Source organism: Arvicola amphibius, chromosome 4 (assembly GCF_903992535.2).
Source record: "Arvicola amphibius chromosome 4, mArvAmp1.2, whole genome shotgun sequence".
NCBI lineage: Eukaryota > Metazoa > Chordata > Mammalia > Rodentia > Cricetidae > Arvicola > Arvicola amphibius.
In genome coordinates this window covers 126,253,372-126,270,622 of record NC_052050.1, presented here as the reverse complement: position 1 = coordinate 126,270,622, position 17,251 = coordinate 126,253,372, and the positions used below count along the sequence as shown (strand labels likewise).

General features: G+C 42.1%; 1 protein-coding gene across 1 annotated transcript in view; it reads right to left on the bottom strand.

Moving 5' to 3' along the window:
- Window positions 1–17,251, bottom strand: part of LOC119811607 (teneurin-3) — a 378,529-nt gene that overhangs the window by 268,688 nt on the left and 92,590 nt on the right.

The following is a 17,251-nucleotide window of genomic DNA, read 5'->3' as shown; positions in this document are numbered from 1 at the left end:
ACTTCTCTCGTACTAAAACAGAACCGCACAGAAGCACAGAGAAACCGGGCAGTGTCTCTAACTTTACAAAGGACAAACACTACATTTCTGTACAAAGTAAGTTTAGCGACTTCACTTCATTCTTAAAAGAAGTCAGATGGCTTCATATAAGATATTAGAGAACTGAAGGCGACAGGGGCTAAATCCCTTGGTCCAGATTAAACCGCGGCACCCGCGGCAGCTCAAGGACCAGGTTACGGTTTTATTGATACCATTTTCAATATGCTTGTATTTTCAGAGTGTTTTAATGTAGAAAGGCAATGACTCTTTTATATACTGAAGAAAACATCTCATTTTAGAAATCCTGGAAATAACTGACGGCATTGCGATTTTACCAAATATGTAAAACTTCCCAGTTCCAAGTACTCTATTTGCTCATTTATGTCTCTATTAGTGAGGTGACCAGAGCTGCTATGATGGACAGGCCACCATAGGTCAGTCGGGCAAAACAAAACAAAACAAAAACGACTTTTACATCTTCAACCTCACATGGGTCCAGAGTTTGGACTTCAGACAGGAGGGCTTCCAGGTGGTGAATTCAATGTGGACTCTGCCTCGTCTATGACTCTGTCACCTTCCCTGACAATGGAGGCCATGTGTTTGTAGTGAGCAAATGGAAAAAGAGACAAGAGGAAGGCACACTTCCGGGGTGGTGAGCTTCTGTACCGGCATATGACTTTTGCCTGCAGTTCCCTAACAATGTGCAGATTCAGATGCAAAAGGGTGGATGAAGGCTGCAGAGTATCGTGCCCGGGAAGTGAGAAGGGCAGATCTCGGAGAGCACATGGCCACATTCTTCTTTATGATAACTATCACAGATATAAGAATTAATGGTCATATGCCCTGAACGTAATGGCTGATCTTCCTGGGATGAAATATGTTCTGCCATTTGAAAATCCGAGTGAGGTCTATTCCAACTTGAATCTGCAGTGTCCCCAAGGCTCATTATTTGAACACTCAACCCTCAGTTTCTGTCACTGTTTAGAAGGTCCTTCCAGGAGGTAGAAGTAGACAACCAGAGATTTCCTGAAGGGTGTACTCGCTCCTTTATGTTTCAGGGTCTTCTCTATGATAGGAGCCTCTACCATAGCACCATAAGCTCTGATATGTTTCCCCCACTATCATGGACTAACATGCTTGTTGGGTTTTTTCTTATTTATTTGAGGCAAGGTCTCACTATGTAATCCAACTGGCCTGAAACTTGCTGTATAAACCAGGCTGGCCTTGAATTCAGACTGCCTGTGCCTCTTGAGTGCTGGGATTAAAGGAGAATACTCACATGCCGGGTTCTAGACTGAACCTTTTGAAACCATGAGCCAAAACAAGTCTTTCTTCCCTTCCGATGCTACTGTGGTCGTGCATTTTGGTTATGGTAATGTGATTGCACAGCTTAGTTAATAAATGTAGTTGTTTTTTTTTCCCTACTTGTTTAGTTTGCTCTTCTAATAGTATTTTCCTGTTAGGATGGGGGGGGTTAATGAGATGCAGAGCCTTTTCAAAGAATGCAGCACTTAGTAGGTTATCATTGGACATTAACTTTCCCCACCAGGCCCTCGGAGGCCACTCTCACAGTTTCCATTTCTTTATTTCTTTACTTATTTATTGGAGGCGGGGTTTTACTATGCAGCCCTGGATAGCCTCGAACTTGCTATGAGAAGTAGGTTGCCCTCGAACTCGGAGAGATCTGTCTGCCCTGGCCTACTGGATGCTGGAATTAAAGGCACGTGCGACCACGGTTGTCTCTTCTCTAACTCGAAAGGATGGCATTTAAAAGAATACAAACTGCTTCTTATCTTCAATTAGTTGTGCTACCCTCTCAAAACTGCAACAGGAAGAAGCACAATTAAAGCTTCAAAACTATGCAATGATGGCACACACCTGTAATTCCATGTTCGAGAGGCCAAAGCAGAAGCATTGCCACGAGTTTGGTGACAGGTGGACAATACAGTGAATGAGTTTCGGGACAGCCTGAGCAACAAAATGAGAACTTACCTTTAAAAGAGTTAAAAATATTTAGGAGATAGCTCAAATTAAAAAATGCTTGTCCAGCATGCACCAGGTCCCACGTTCAATCACCAGCACTGTATAAACATGGCATGGTGGCACACACCTGTAATCACCAGCACTGTATAAACATGGCATGGTGGCACACACCTGTAATCACAGCACTGTATAAACGTGGCATGGTGGCACACACCTGTAATCACAGCACTGTATAAACGTGGCTTGGTGGTACACACCTGTAATCACCAGCTCTTTATAAATGTGGCATGGCGGCACACACCTGTAATCCCCAGCTCTTTATAAATGTGGCATGGCGGCACACACCTGTAATCACCAGCACTGTATAAACGTGGCATGGTGGCACACACCTGTGATCACCAGCACCATATAAACGTGGCATGGTGACCTGAGCTCAGTTCCCAGCACCCACACTGGATGGCTTACAACCTCCAGGGACCTGACACCATGGGCCTCTTCCAATGCCTGTACCCACACACACAACTTCCCATACATACACATAATTAAAACTGAATCTTTTAAAAATTAAAAAGGATAAAAGGATAAATTGCACAAAACAAACACAGCAGGGCTTTATGTAATGCTATCTTTCCGTAGAGATTGTTGGCTATAATATTTGATTTTTATTTTAATTTATTCTGCTTGTTTGTAGCGTCTATATGTGTGTGTGTGTGTGTGTGAGAGAGAGAGAGAGAGAGAGAGAGAGAGAGAGAGAGAGAGAGAGAGAGAGAGAGAGAGAGCATGTGGGTGCACACGTAACATGATGTGCTTATCAAGGTCAGAGAACAACCTCAGATGTTATTTCTCACCTTCAGTCTTGTTGGCAACAGAGTCTTCTTGGGTTTTTTATTTGCTTGTTTGTTTGATTTCTGTGTTTGCCAGGCTAGTGGGGGATTTTCTTCCTGCTTCTCATCTTCCTGTAGCAAGGCTGAGAGCACCCATAGTCACACCATGCATCCGGCTTCCCCATGGGATCTGGGGTCCCCACACTTGAGTACAGTAAGCACTTTTATCTCCTGACCCATCTCCCTACCCTGATCCTAACCACATCCTATAAAGTTAGGCTTCCGCTGTCTGCGGTGCTGATATAACACACGGCTGGACCAAAGGCAAGCCTAATGGTTCAGCCAGCAGAGCAACCATTAGTTGTGTGCCGCTTCCCTTGGCCCCGAGGCCCGTGGTCTCCAATGGGCGCTACTCACACAATGAGCTTGAAATAGCTCAGGACCACAGAGCTGGGAAAACCACAGCTTTATGGTAAGCGGTAACAAGCTTGTTCTTGGCTAAGACCTCAGCTCTCAAGGTTTCTTGTGAAGGGCGCTGAGGACCTTACATTTCGGACAAGCTGGCGAGGATGTGTAATGCACAATCTTGTTACAATCTCCGGATCCTGGGAAGAAAGGCCGAGCATCAGTGAGGAAGAAAGGAGGGCACATGCAAGTTTTTAAACACAGGGATAGCTAAAGCCATACAGAACATGGAACACTGACCCTTTACTGCTAAGAAAATATACTCTTGTGATGCCAATAACGGAGAGATTCAAAGAAGGTCAAGAGAGATATTTTTAAACTAAGTTTCACGGGATTTAGTAACAATACAGTTGAGATCTTAGTTGGTGCATCTGTGTTTGTTTATGCCTTCTCATTTGGGCTGCAGACTTCTGGTCTGGAGTGCAGAATTAGCCCGGTCTAAAGCATAAACAACATACCTGTATTTCCTAAGTATTTTCCATATACTCACTGTTTAATTCCATCTTTTTCTTTTTTTTTCTTTTGGTTTGGGGCATAGTGTTTGTTCACATGAGGTTATTTATTTCTCCTGACAATTATTGAAATGAATTATGTATCAGATAATAAGATTCTATGTAATATTTTCCCTGAAATACCTTAGGAAACAGAAAAATAATTGATTTTCATATTATCATAAGATCAAATAAACGTGCATGAAATATAATCAATAATGAGCAAGTACCAACGGAGCAAAGCGAGCCCTCCACAATGCTTAGCGGATTATTTCTATTAAGTAGGGCGAAAACAGTTTAAAACAGATCTGGAGACTCCCTCAAGAATTCATACTAAAAACTATTAGCAAAAAAAAAAATCTGTCATTGCTAAAATGGGGTTATAAACACAGTGAGAGGATACAGGGGCCATCTGAGTCCCAAGCTTTTTGTCAGCAGAGGCAATTTCCATTAAAGTCAGAGAAAGATGCGCACACTGTGGACTGAGGAGTGGGTACCTCCAGGCTCACTAGCACTCAAAGGAGCCCCACTGGATGATCACAGCCACTGCCAGCCACGTGCATTGGGGTGAGTGTGTTAAATAACTGATAATTCGGTCCAATTCAGTCACATCCCAATTTACATGTGCATCAGAAGCCAACATTAGGGAATCAGCAGTAAATAATTATTGACACTAACATCAGACTGTCACAGTTTTACCAGCAGAGGAGAATTTACTGGACGTTGATGTCTTATTTTAGCTGGCATGCAATTTATTTCTCTGTTGGAGCTGGGTTTACCAACGGTTTCTGTCCACACATAGAAAATGGTCCCACCTAAGACAGCAATAGAAGAACGCAGGTAGGAAGCGGGAAAGAGTAATTGAGAGTCTGAGTCGGGTCGTCACTTTGATTCAAAGACAAGGAGACCTTACTGCCTTGTCTTATTTAACAGCACAAACTCTGACAGCTAATTACATGCTGATTAGTAGAAAGCATATCGGTGTAGATCAGACCATATTAAGTTGCAATATGCTGAATAAAAGATCCTATCATTTACTATTCAACTATGTGATCTATGGAAGCATATGGAACTGAGCACCAGTGAAGAATGAAAAATATTGCTTGTGCATCTGAAGGCGACAGGAAGAGTTGACAATGACTACTGACTCTTCACACTCCACAGTCGTGAAGCTAAAATTGTAACAGCGATGATAATTATAAGGTCAACTTTTCGGTCATTTTTGATAGTAAGTCAATTTGGGCAGGGAAACCCAATCCATACTATCTAGATACCTGCATTTCACAAACTGCCCAGTGGAATATGCATCACAATAATTACAACAGAGCCAAGTCCCAGAAGCTGCTTTAGGGAAAGGTATAGACTGTTTTGGAAATTTCCAAACGAGAACAAAATTCCTCCCGAGTATTTCAAATGAAGATACAGAGGCTATTCCCCAAAATATTCGCAACCGAGGCAATAACAATGAAGAATACTGATAATAATGGTGGCAAGGACCTACTGTGAGCTTGGCACTCTTTGGGCATCTCATCACCATGACAGCTTATTTAGGTAAATTGTATTCCATGCCCATTTTATATATAAAAAAAAAAAACCCTGAGGCTTATCAAGGTTGAATTAACAATGCCAGATGATCCCATCAGACAGCAATAGAACCAAGCTTCCAAGCCAGGAAACCCAATATGAGAGCTTGAACATTAACAAGAGGATACGGAAGCAGCTGATGTACCCTAGGACACCAGAAAGTATAGTTCTCTATGATCAAGATGGTGGCTTAAACTACAGAAGCACTCACCATTCAATCTGGGAAGTGACCAATTATATATAAGACTATAACACGGAGATAACGTTAAAGCACTATCCTTCAAGATACGTTTTTCTCTATCTGCCATAATTCGCCGAAGGAATGACAATAATTACACATTAGGCATTTGAAGAGATGGATCCGGATGCACTGGAGCTGGCCAGTGGCTGTCTGCCAGACACTTGATTAAATATTTTGCGGACTCTCCTTCTTGAAGCTGAAAATGTAAAAACCGCTGCTTCCCAAAGTTCTCCCATTAAAAAGAACATTTACTAGCTACTTGCTGTGTGCTCCCTTCTATGGAAATGTCTCTTTGAATGTCATGCTTTAAGAGAATCCTGGGCAAGACTGAACTAAGGGAGCCTAACGCATACATACTGACTTTACAGAGAGAGTCGATGCAATTGCCTATGAAACCATGACCTCTGGGGCGGGGGGTGGAATAGGGGATCAAACCAAGGGGTTAATACCATTCTCAAATATTTAAGTCCCTGCTATATGATTTTTAAAGATACCTGGCAGTGGGGTTTTAGCAGCAGAGAAAGGCACCAGCGCTATGAAAATAAGGAAACATGGTGTCTTCAGTTTTTAGCCATATTAATAGGATAAAATGATGAATAGAAATGTTCAGCATTCATTCCAAAGTCTTTCCATTTTCAATAACCCGGACTTCCTTTATTTTGCCTAATTTTTCTGTGCTTTTTTTCTTCGTGATAACCTAAAAACTTAATACGTATGGAGAATAGCTTTTCAATTTCGGATGTTGATGCCAGCGTGTCTCTCTTAGGACTGTGACCTACTTTTGAGCTCTACTTTCTGCAATATGCAACCTGACTTCAAAAGAGGCGTCGTGGCTCGTGAGCATGACAGGCAGAGATGCTCCAGTGTCCTCCAGAAAGATGAAACACAGACAACCTTAGCCAACCTGGGCTCACTCACCAGATAACGCAGGCAATGAATTGTTAAGATAGGAAGAACTATGCTAAGGTGCAATTACGTACTGTTCGACACAGTCGGGGGAGGTCACGGCGTGTCTTCGAACTCTTTCATAGAAGCATGTGGTATCCATCTCTGAGCTTGCCCCTTCCACACTCCTTCAGACCCAATTACTCTTTTCCCTTAATCTCTTATATGCAGTCTCTATGGGTTTCTATGACAAAATTCACTTCATCAACATACTCAGAGGATATGCACTTATGTTATAACCCAACTAAAATTTAAATATTGAAGACCAAGAGGCCGGACATTCAGCTTTGGATTTGTGTTCACTGAAACACAGCATGCAACCCTAACACACATGGACACACACATACACACCAGATAAATCTTCATTAGAGAAGGCAGAGAGAACTGGGGTGTTTGCAAGCACTCACCACGTGCCAGGCCAAGCCTTGACTCTTTAAATCTCCACACGCATAATTTCTATTTATCAGAATTGAACTCCATCATATAGCAGTTAGAACACCCACTTTCAGATGGGGCTACTGAGCCCAATTTATGAGACTAAACTTCAGGTCTTCTGATACCTTATCATGCACTTTTGATCTTATCAGATTATCCCCAAATATTTTTTTAAAATGCATCTTAAAAATAAAAAGAAAGAGAACGATCTACCGGGCTGACTGCTCTTTGAGTGGCATGTGCACAGGACAGGGGTGCCAGGGCAGGTATGATGCCTCTAGCTGTCAAGCCTGTATCTGTTATGCTCGGGTAGAATTTGTCCTTGACTGTCTTCATGGGGCTTTCCTAATTTCTTTCCCATTCTGGGTCAGAGCTGCTGTACATACCTGAGTTAGCAGTCACCATAGGTCCCCACTATCTATAACTAGTTATGGAATTGCACTATCTTTTAAGTGCATACACAGTATCTACTTTTCCTTAGAAAGAAAAAAATAAATGCTTTGATTTAATGAGAAGTCCCAACCTGTCTCCTTCCACCTTACCTTGTTATAGAAGGCTTGTTTCAGAGAGCACTTGATGGCAATGTCAACGAAGGAATGATTTATAGTCAGTGACAATGTCACAAGGGAAGTAAGATTGGGGTATGAACGTAAGAGCAAAGGAACCATGAGGGGTCTAACGAAAAGGTAGAGTGGGTTTCTCAAAGACTGTTTATTTATATATCTAAATAAGTATCTTCCTCTCAAATAATGCTTCCCTTCCTTTGGGATGCTATCTGGCAGGTGTGAGATCTTTAACACGCAGTTAGGGTGTGATACTGATTTCCATATTTGCAGAGTGGATATTGAAATATCCACACATTACTGGTAATGAAAAGAATGGCAGTGTATTTAGACATTGTTGCACTAACGTTGTCTAATTAGAAATGAGAGCTGGATCCACAGTAAGGCTTTCAAGGCAGCTTGTAAGCTGGCTCTAAAGGTAATTCCACGGGAGAAATTTCAGAAGGCTTTAGTCGATACGGATGATATTGATTTCGTTTTATGGCTCCCTGAGCATCCTGACGTGTTTGTCAACAAATAACCATCATGGTATTGTAAACATTTAACAAGTTTCCAGTCTATCATATTAGTAACAGGAAGAAGATCACCCTAGCAACATCACCATGGAGAGAGAGAGAGAGAGAGAAAGAGAAAGAGAGGGAGGTGCATGGGAGTAGGCACAGACCTGGGCTGGGAAGATCCTGAGTGGTAAGGAGGACAGAGGGCAATGCATGGACGATTCATCGAAAAACACAGTCTCAGGCATTGATGAACAATTGACGGGAAAGAATTACACTAAGGGAACAGTTTGGCCCGCAGTCACAAGGAACAGGGTTGCATTTTGCATTCATAAGGTTAGAAGTCATGCTAAAAATAGCAGATAGTGCCTTTAAATATGGATTACGGATGCCATATATACTCAGTACCGAAAATGCTTTTGATGCCACAGAGGCTCTTTCATTCACATCTGCACAAAAACTGATACACTTTTGAGGAAGTGGCTTGCTAGGCTGGGCAAACAAAGGACAAACAAGAAGCTTACTCAGACAGCAGCAAACCAACCACAACCCATCTCGGGACGATTCCTAGGCTAGGCAAGTCGACATAATGCTGTGTAAATTAACTTCTAAAACAAATCTCAATTAAATCTGTATTTGAGAATTTGTACAAAAGCCAATATACTAAAACAAGATTCTTTATTCCCAAGCATTGAAGGAGTCAGATTTCTATTTTGGAACAGTTGGTTGGTAGAAGGTATTTTCTCCTCTCTCTCTCTCTCTCTCTCTCTCTCTCTCTCTCTCTCTCTCTCTCTCTCTCTCTCTCTCTCTCTCTCTCTGTCTCTCTCTCTCTCCAGACCATCTGAAAGGACAGCCAGGGTGTAAGCCATAAGGTCAAGGGGAACAGAGTGGGGATTTTCAACAAAGCATCCAACAGAGGACCAGTCTGAGTGTGGCTAGAGAGCTAAAGGAAGGAGGGGACTTGGAGGCCCAGGGAGGATCTTCAGATGGTCTTAATACCTTCAGTGCCCCGCTCACTGTTCTGGACACCAAGAAAACGGCAACGCACAAAACCAACTTTCTGTCCTCCCGGAGCTCACAAATGTTTTAGCTGAGGAAGACAGAAAGTTGGTAAAATAAGCATATAAGATGGTTGATTCTGTTTCAACCTGACTGGACTGAGGTAATGCATCAGACAGTATACACTGTGATAAAAATTGAAAAAAAAATAGGAGGAGAACAGGGAGTGAGGGTATAATAAAATCTAGGATGCAGCTAAGGGAGCCCAGAGGTGGTGATATTTGCACACACACTGGAAGTAGGAGTGAGGAGCAGGAGAAGATTAAAGCACGGAAGGGTTAGCTCTTTTCTCCTGACCTAATCACAACTGATGGTGAATTTGGCCAGTGATGTGGTTTGGGCCAATAGAATACCGGATTATGTAGGGAATGTCACACCTAACCAAAAACTTTGAATGTACTGTTTGGCTGCATCCTTCTTGGAGTTCTGGCCTTTTACCATGAACCCGCCCCCTCCTCAAGACAAAGCACCTGAAGTTGAAATGACACGGAGTCCAGAGACTTCCAGAAACACCCCTGCCAAACTGTGACCTTCAAACACTCCGCCGTCTTGAGATGCTGGATGATTTGTTGGAGGGATCCAGGAAGGGAGTTGGTGTAAGCACAGCTACTAACTGCAAAGGATCTGGGGCAGAAGCCTGATCTGTACACAAAAGCAGAAAGGGACCAGCCAGGTGCAGGGGAAAGCATGAGCGAGTCAGCAGCTAAAGGCGCTGAAGCAGCGAGAGGAACGATGACCTGGCCCATAGCAACCTGGAGAAGCTGAAGACTGGACGCCACAGGCAAGACAAACGGCAAAGAAGCCTGGGAGTAGGCTGAAAGTGAAAGTTAGGGCCACTCCTGTCCAACTGAAAATTCCCAGAAAGACAACTATCACATGGACTCACTCATAAGTGGTTTTTAAACATAAAGCAAAGAAAACCAGGCTACAAGTCACAATCCCAGAGAATCTAGACAACAATGAGGACCCTAAGAGAGACATACATGGATCTAATCTACATGGGAAGTAGAAAAAGACAAGATCTCCTGAGTAAACATGGAGCATGGGGACCATGGGAGAGGGTTGAAGGGGAGGGAGAGACAGGGAGGGGAGCAGAGAAAAATGTAGAGCTCAATAAAATCAATTAAAAAAATTCCCAGAATCTACAACATTCTCCCTCCAACTCCTTCTAAAGAATGAAGTGTATGATATACCTGAAGAAACAGGGTGAAGACATTGGAACTTCAAGGCACTAGGTATGATTGAGACAGAAGTAACATGAAGAGTTCAAACACAATTGAACTGTAGCAAGGTGTAGTGACACACACTTGTCAACTCCAGCCTTTGGGAGGCTGGGAAGGATGAGCTGGATGCCAGTCTGCTGCAGAGTGAGTTCCAGGCATCTGAGGGCTGCCTAAGAGTGTCTTGTCTCCCCGAAAGAAAGATGTAACTCCAAAGAAAGAGTACGTGGCCAGTAGTCAACTCCTTCAGTTTGTATACAGAAATTAGCAGTTGAGTCGCTTAACCTTGGGACAAAAGTATAAGATCCTCTTAGGGAGAAAGAAACCAGCTTCAGATACAAGATAGTCACCCCTAAACATTCAGAGGAAAGGGGCATTTTAATACACAAAGATTTCGAAAACACTTCCCTTGTAATGGGTCTTTGAAACTCAAGGATTTATTCTAGCAAAAGAAGTCAAGAACAAAGGTCTGACCAGGACATCCCTGTCGGCAATACATGCTTAGCTATTAAATTAAAAAGTCATATACTATATGAAGAAAGCAAGCTGGACAACTGCACAAGGTAACTAAATTATCCCCATCTCACAAATAATATCCAAGATGGCTCAAACTAGGAAATGGTAAGGTGTTACCTATTGATGCGTATGTGATGGTCAAATTAAAAACAAACAAACGAACAGATAAAAACGTAAGGGTCTGGACGAGGAAACACAGGGAAGTGAAGAACCATAGCCATTCCTGATGGGCCTTCCAGGACGGTCCCGTTTACTACCTAACTAAATCAGTTGAACTAAAATTAGTTTATGAAAGGTCAAACACTACAAAATACGACCCAACTCACTGTGACCTAAGCCTTACTAATTCTGTTTCCTGCTTGATAGTCATAAAACTTGGGGAAAGGCCTGCTAATGAATGCCAAGATGGAAGGCAGCAAGACCAATGCTAAGGGATAATTATGTGAAACCCAGTGGTGCACAAACCCCCTCTACATCTCTTTAAGTTATTTTTAAATTTCAACACCCCTTTCAAACTTTGGGCTTTTCTATCCCCATTTTACACTTTTCATTCTCTCTTTATTGGTCAATTTTAGGCTGCCTATAAGGATAACGGTGAAGTTAGTGGTTCACCGTTCCTCTTGACCTAAAGACTCCTGCATGGCTTAGCTTTTAGGACTGCCACTGCTTGCCCGACAGAACTTATACAAATGGTATTCATCAAATCACCACATAGTCCTATATGTATATGTTTTCTCTTTACTTTTTATATACATAAGTGATACATGTTCATCTCTGTAGCAAAGTTAAAGTCCATTAAATCAAAATGAAATAAACAGTCCAAGTATCTCTAGCCCCACGCACTTGGAAACACATATGTTATCACTTAGGTTTTTATTCTTTCATTAGCTTCCCACCCCAAATATACACACACATTAAACAGGAAGGTGTCATATGTGTGCTCCTACTGCTTTCTCCTTAATAGATCTTCAATTCTTTTGATGATTGCTGGAGGCCATTTAGGGCTAAATCAGCAATTTTAAGAAATAAGTTAAACCACCTTCTTTATTTATGGATCCCCTATTATACTGGCTACTTAGGATTGGAACTTTTGGTTTTGCTTTGCTTTGCTATTTTAAGATTATCAAGTGAAGCTCACAACTGGGTACGGCTAGGGTATTGACTAAGTCCAGCTCATGACTGGGTATGACTGGGGTATTGATTAGGCCAACTCACGACTGGGTATGGCTGGGGTATTGATTAGGACAGCTCACGACTGGATGTGACTGAGATAATGACTTAGGCCAGCTCACGATTGGGTAGGGCTGGGGTATTGACTTAGGCCAGCTGCTGGGCCTAACTACAGACGTAGGACGATTAGTCCAGCACAATCGCTCTTCTGTCTTTCCACTCATTCTCTTTCTACTCGAGAAACTCACAGTGCAGGGTTTCCAGCTAAGCCATACTTCACACACCAGAAGAGACAAAAGGAGGACAAAGTAGCCAACAGGCATAATAAAAATTATTTACACTCTGGCTTCTAGTTTAAAAAAATACAATGAAGTGGTTGGGATTGGGGAATATGTAAAACCAACACCAGACGGCACAAGAAAGACTCACAGTATAGGTGAGTCAAAAGTAAGCTATGATTGTGTGGCTCTCGAGTCTTAACACAGCTGGCAATATGCCCTTTGAAGACGATCCTTGAAACATGGTCCAATTTTCATGTTATCTTTCAGTATTGACTTAATTAGTAATTCAGTGGACAACCCCTAAATTGATTCCATTTTATTTTATTATGTCTTGGTTACTTGGTTTAACTCTTGAATCCTGCTCTTCTTGCATCAGCTTTAGAAAAGACCACAACATCTTCTGACACTTCAGGACACCATTTCAGTGGCTGTGCAAATTGATGTCACAGAAGGGCCCCTTGCAAGCACTATTTTCCCTTCCTTGGAGTTCCAGCCGTGTCAGTCACTGTTGGAGAAACACATTATTGTGACAGTTCCATTAACTTTCTTTTGCAAACACACATCTGCTTTATGAGGAAACCTGTGACCCCATGTTTATGTATCCAACATGACTCTGATGGCCTGTAAAAAGTTTTAAAGAAATTTATACACACACACACACACAGAGAGAGAGAGAGAGAGAGAGAGAGAGAGAGAGAGAGAGAGAGAGAGAGAGAGAGAGAGAGAGGTGACACTACCACCTTGGCTTGGCCTAGGTGCATCGAGTAGAACAATTTCTTAATAGGAGATATTTAAGGTGCCATCATGAGGACGAAGTTGACGGCATGCACACATTTTAGTTTTTGCTATTTACTCATTATGACTTGCCAAAGGGAATCAAAGAAGAGAGAACAGGGAAGGTAGTTTTTCCTAATACAGATGTCTTTCCAGAGTCAGTCAAGCCATGGGCCACACCAGTGTGAGAGTGGGCAGCATTTCCCTAAAAAACTTTGCAATAACAAACAATAACAAATCTGAGTCCCAATATCATACGGTCCCCTTCTTAGGCCAGTAATGTTGGAGAAATCATTTGTTGAAACTCCCCTGAGTGTGGGGCCAATACTTCCCATACTTGTGGGAGTTAAATGTCCTTAGATATTTCGCAATAGTGCTTTAATATAAGATCTTATTTCTTTGAACATAAGGAGCGAGCTCTTTAACCTCCAATTGTAAGGACATTATTCAGATCACTATAGTTTGAATGACCCGGTCCTCCTTTTGCTCTTTATTGCCACAGGAATAATTTTTATTAATAAGTCAGTTTGTCTCAGTCTTATCATTGTTTAAGTACCTTGAGGACCAGAGACCATGTCAAGTTACAACTGCATCCACGCCACTGTGAGGCTTCGGCCAGATTTACATTACTGAACGCCTACAAATTCAGGCCAGCACTTAATGTTAGTGACTACAAGACTCTGTAAGGGCTTTGAGAAAACGTGCCTAATTGGCCACATTTGTAGAGACGAACCGCACCAAGACCCAGTATAATAAGAACATCGTTTAATAAGATATTTTCATGAAATTTCAGAGTGCACAGGAAGCCACTGAAAAAGCTAATGAGAGAAGAGTTTGAACAAGATGTTGCCCATTCTGTAGCTTCTCTGTGAGAGACGATGAGCGTAGTGAGAAGAGATCATGGCATTGGGCACAGGGAGAGGCACAACTAATCCACAGCGCACACCTAATTCTCAAGAAGGGAGGAAAAGCAAAAGCAATTTTCTTATTGGATCTTCAGTTCTGGGCCAAATTTAACGTGCGTCAACGATCACCAACAAAAACACCTGATGTTTGGGTGCCCTACTTGATGGCGCAGAACCACATCTCATGAGTCAGCAGCTGAATTCTGAGCTGAGAACCACAACTCTGAGACTAGGAGGTGTCACACTCACATACAGTAACATTCGTACAATAACATTTGTATCACCTCCAACACTAAACCCCCTACCTTTGCTGACTCCCCAAGGGAGGCCTTACCCCTCTGAGGAGTGGAGGGGGGTTGGGATAGAGGAGAGGTTGTGGTGGTGGGAGAAGGGGAGGAAGGGGGAACTGGGGCTCGCATGCAAAATAAAAAATTAAGTAATAAAAATAAATAGATAGATAAATAACCCCCCTGCCGAACTTTCAAAGAAAAGGCATTGCGCACATGGTTGCCACACTTTCCTTTCTCTTCCCTTCCAGAACTTCCGTTCTGATTTTCAGTTCTTCGTTACTGGTAAGCAGTATCCTTAAAGATTCCCCTTCTAGAGGAGTTAAGTGTGGGGCTCCTTAGAGTCACCATCTAATCTACACACGTCTACCGTCTACCTTTAAACGTCTGCCTGGGATTGCCTATTGCGATAATGAGGGATAAAGCTAGTCCACTAAGAAACCCGGAATGGAGTCGAACTTGAACAGAGGCTCAAAACCGCTGCCTGGCTTTTAGGTTCCGCTGCCTATGGGTCATTCTCTAAGACAAGAAACACAATCCCAGCGCTCAGGGTCTGTGGATTCAGAAACCCGCCACTGGCACGAATGTGCCATTTCCTCCTTCTAACCACGAGAATGTTGTGTGGGGTGCCAAGTTTTCAAAAGCTTGTATAAACTCAATTTCAAATTTTCTGCAATTTTTAAAATTTATGTTGCTATGTAGCACACCAAAAGAAAATCCCTAGGATTGAGGGTCATTTATGATTTTAAAATAGCCACGCATGTATGCTTTGACTGTAGCCTGAAACTGATTAGGACAATGAAGAGCCCCCAAATATTTCCCAATTGCTCATGCTCTAGTACACAGTTTGTTTGTCATTATTATTATTTTTATTATTATTATTAATCATCATCATCATTATTATTGTTGTTGTTGTTGTTACTATTATTATTCTGGTCCACAAACACCTTAAATTAGAAAAATACAAAAATGATGAAGGATGTGTTTTGATCTATGTCTCAAAATGGGCCAGTGCTTACTAATGATTTTAGCTACTTATTTTACAGGATAAAAATCTCTCGCAATGATCTCAAGAACTATGTGACAACGCTAGGACATGCAGCTTCAGTCTGCTCTATCCTGTGGTTTTTTTTTTTATTATAAATGACAAACACACATAGAGAAAGAGCAGTTCTGTGGAAAGAAGCTGTCGTGTTTATATTGTAAGAGTTTCGATCATGAGTACACAGACAGGTTTTAATGAAACGACAGTCGAGAAAGAAAACAAAGTAAATAAAAACAAGTAGCTATGAATGGTCTTAAGACTGACAATGACTTCACAAGCAGAAATCAATCAAATCTCTCACTGCAACTATCTCCATTTTCTCACAATGCACAAAGTCACCTCGGCTGAGCAGACAAGGCTCACCAACTCAGGACACAGACATCAACTAATTACACAATAGGCACACACACACACATACATGGACAGACAGACAGACACATACACACACACACAGACACGGACAGACAGACAGACAGACAGACACACACACACACACACAGACACGGACAGACAGACAGACAGACACACACACACACACGGACAGACGGACAGACAGACAGACAGACAGACACACACACACACACACACAATTTCCTGGTTTTTAGGACTCTAAAGTTCTTTTCCTCCCTTTAGAAAAATGTACTCTGTGAGTGGCTTGAATAAATTTCTGTGTATCATTTATGTAGAAGTGAGGGGGTGGGGGGGGGGGTGGAAAGAGGAAAGCAGCATTCCAAGGCCCTAAATAAATTAGCTCTATTTAAAAGGGCAAGACTAATCCACTGCTTTAATGGTGGTTTCCATTAAGCTGGAACCGTAATATTAAACCGCTTCAAACTACTGGCAGACAGGAGTAAACCGAGCAGCCTGTGAGTGGCCCCTTTTTAAAAAAGGGGTCTGGACACACACAGACTTTCATTCTGCCATGTCGTAAGGAAATGCTGAATAAATTAACTTTTTCCAAGGGCCATTATACCTTAGCTCCTCATTACAGATCTCATTACGGTCTGTCTTTATGATGCTCACCTGACAATACCATGCAAAATGCTTCGCTCCTAAGGTCAGTCTAAATAAGAGAACAATTCTCCTATTTATAGCAAAGGATGAACTCTTCTCATTTAGATGTTTAAGCAGCTAACCCCTGAGTTTAATGTAATTAGGGAAGGGATATTCAATTTACAGTATCCACAAGTAATGATAATTAAATTGATCCAAAAAAGCTGTTGGTAAGCATAAGATACCTTTGTAATTACATCCCGTTTTCAGAACGACTTTAGTACTGTGAACTTGAAGCATTTCAGCAAATGAAGGCCAATACACATAAAACGGAAACTACAGTAGCTTAGAAGCCAGGCTGTTTAGCATAACGAGCAACGCCACCAGAGGGAAATCTCAAAGCACGTTCCATAACTCACCACGACGGCCTATGCTTTCGCCTCTCCTCCCACAAATATCCATTACAAATATGTAAGACCGTCTTCATTTCTCAACCACATCAACTCTTCGTTAATAAAATCATTTTGGGGTTCGTCCTTTAAAGGCAACTCTAGAATCAGCTCCCCCGTTTCTCTATGGCTTTGCTTCACTTTTGTGTTTATCTGAAAGAACCCACCAGAGCTATGAATATGAAACCGTTTTCCCCGGGAGCCCTGAAGATGAGCTGGGTCAGCATTCCACCAGGACTAAGGTGAGGAATAAACAAATAACCATGCTTGCTGCAGCTGCAGCGATCAGTCTCTGGAAAATTATTCAGGCATTATGAGAAAGACGATATTAAATGCTGCCACTTGCAGCTTCACGGCTCTCTGAATATTCGCATCAGAAAGGGATGAGCACTTAAGGGGTATCATCAGAGAGCTCGCCCATCTGAGCATCTTCCATTAAGTTTTTGCCTTAAAGGACGAAGGCGGGAACCTCTGTCTGACAGGCA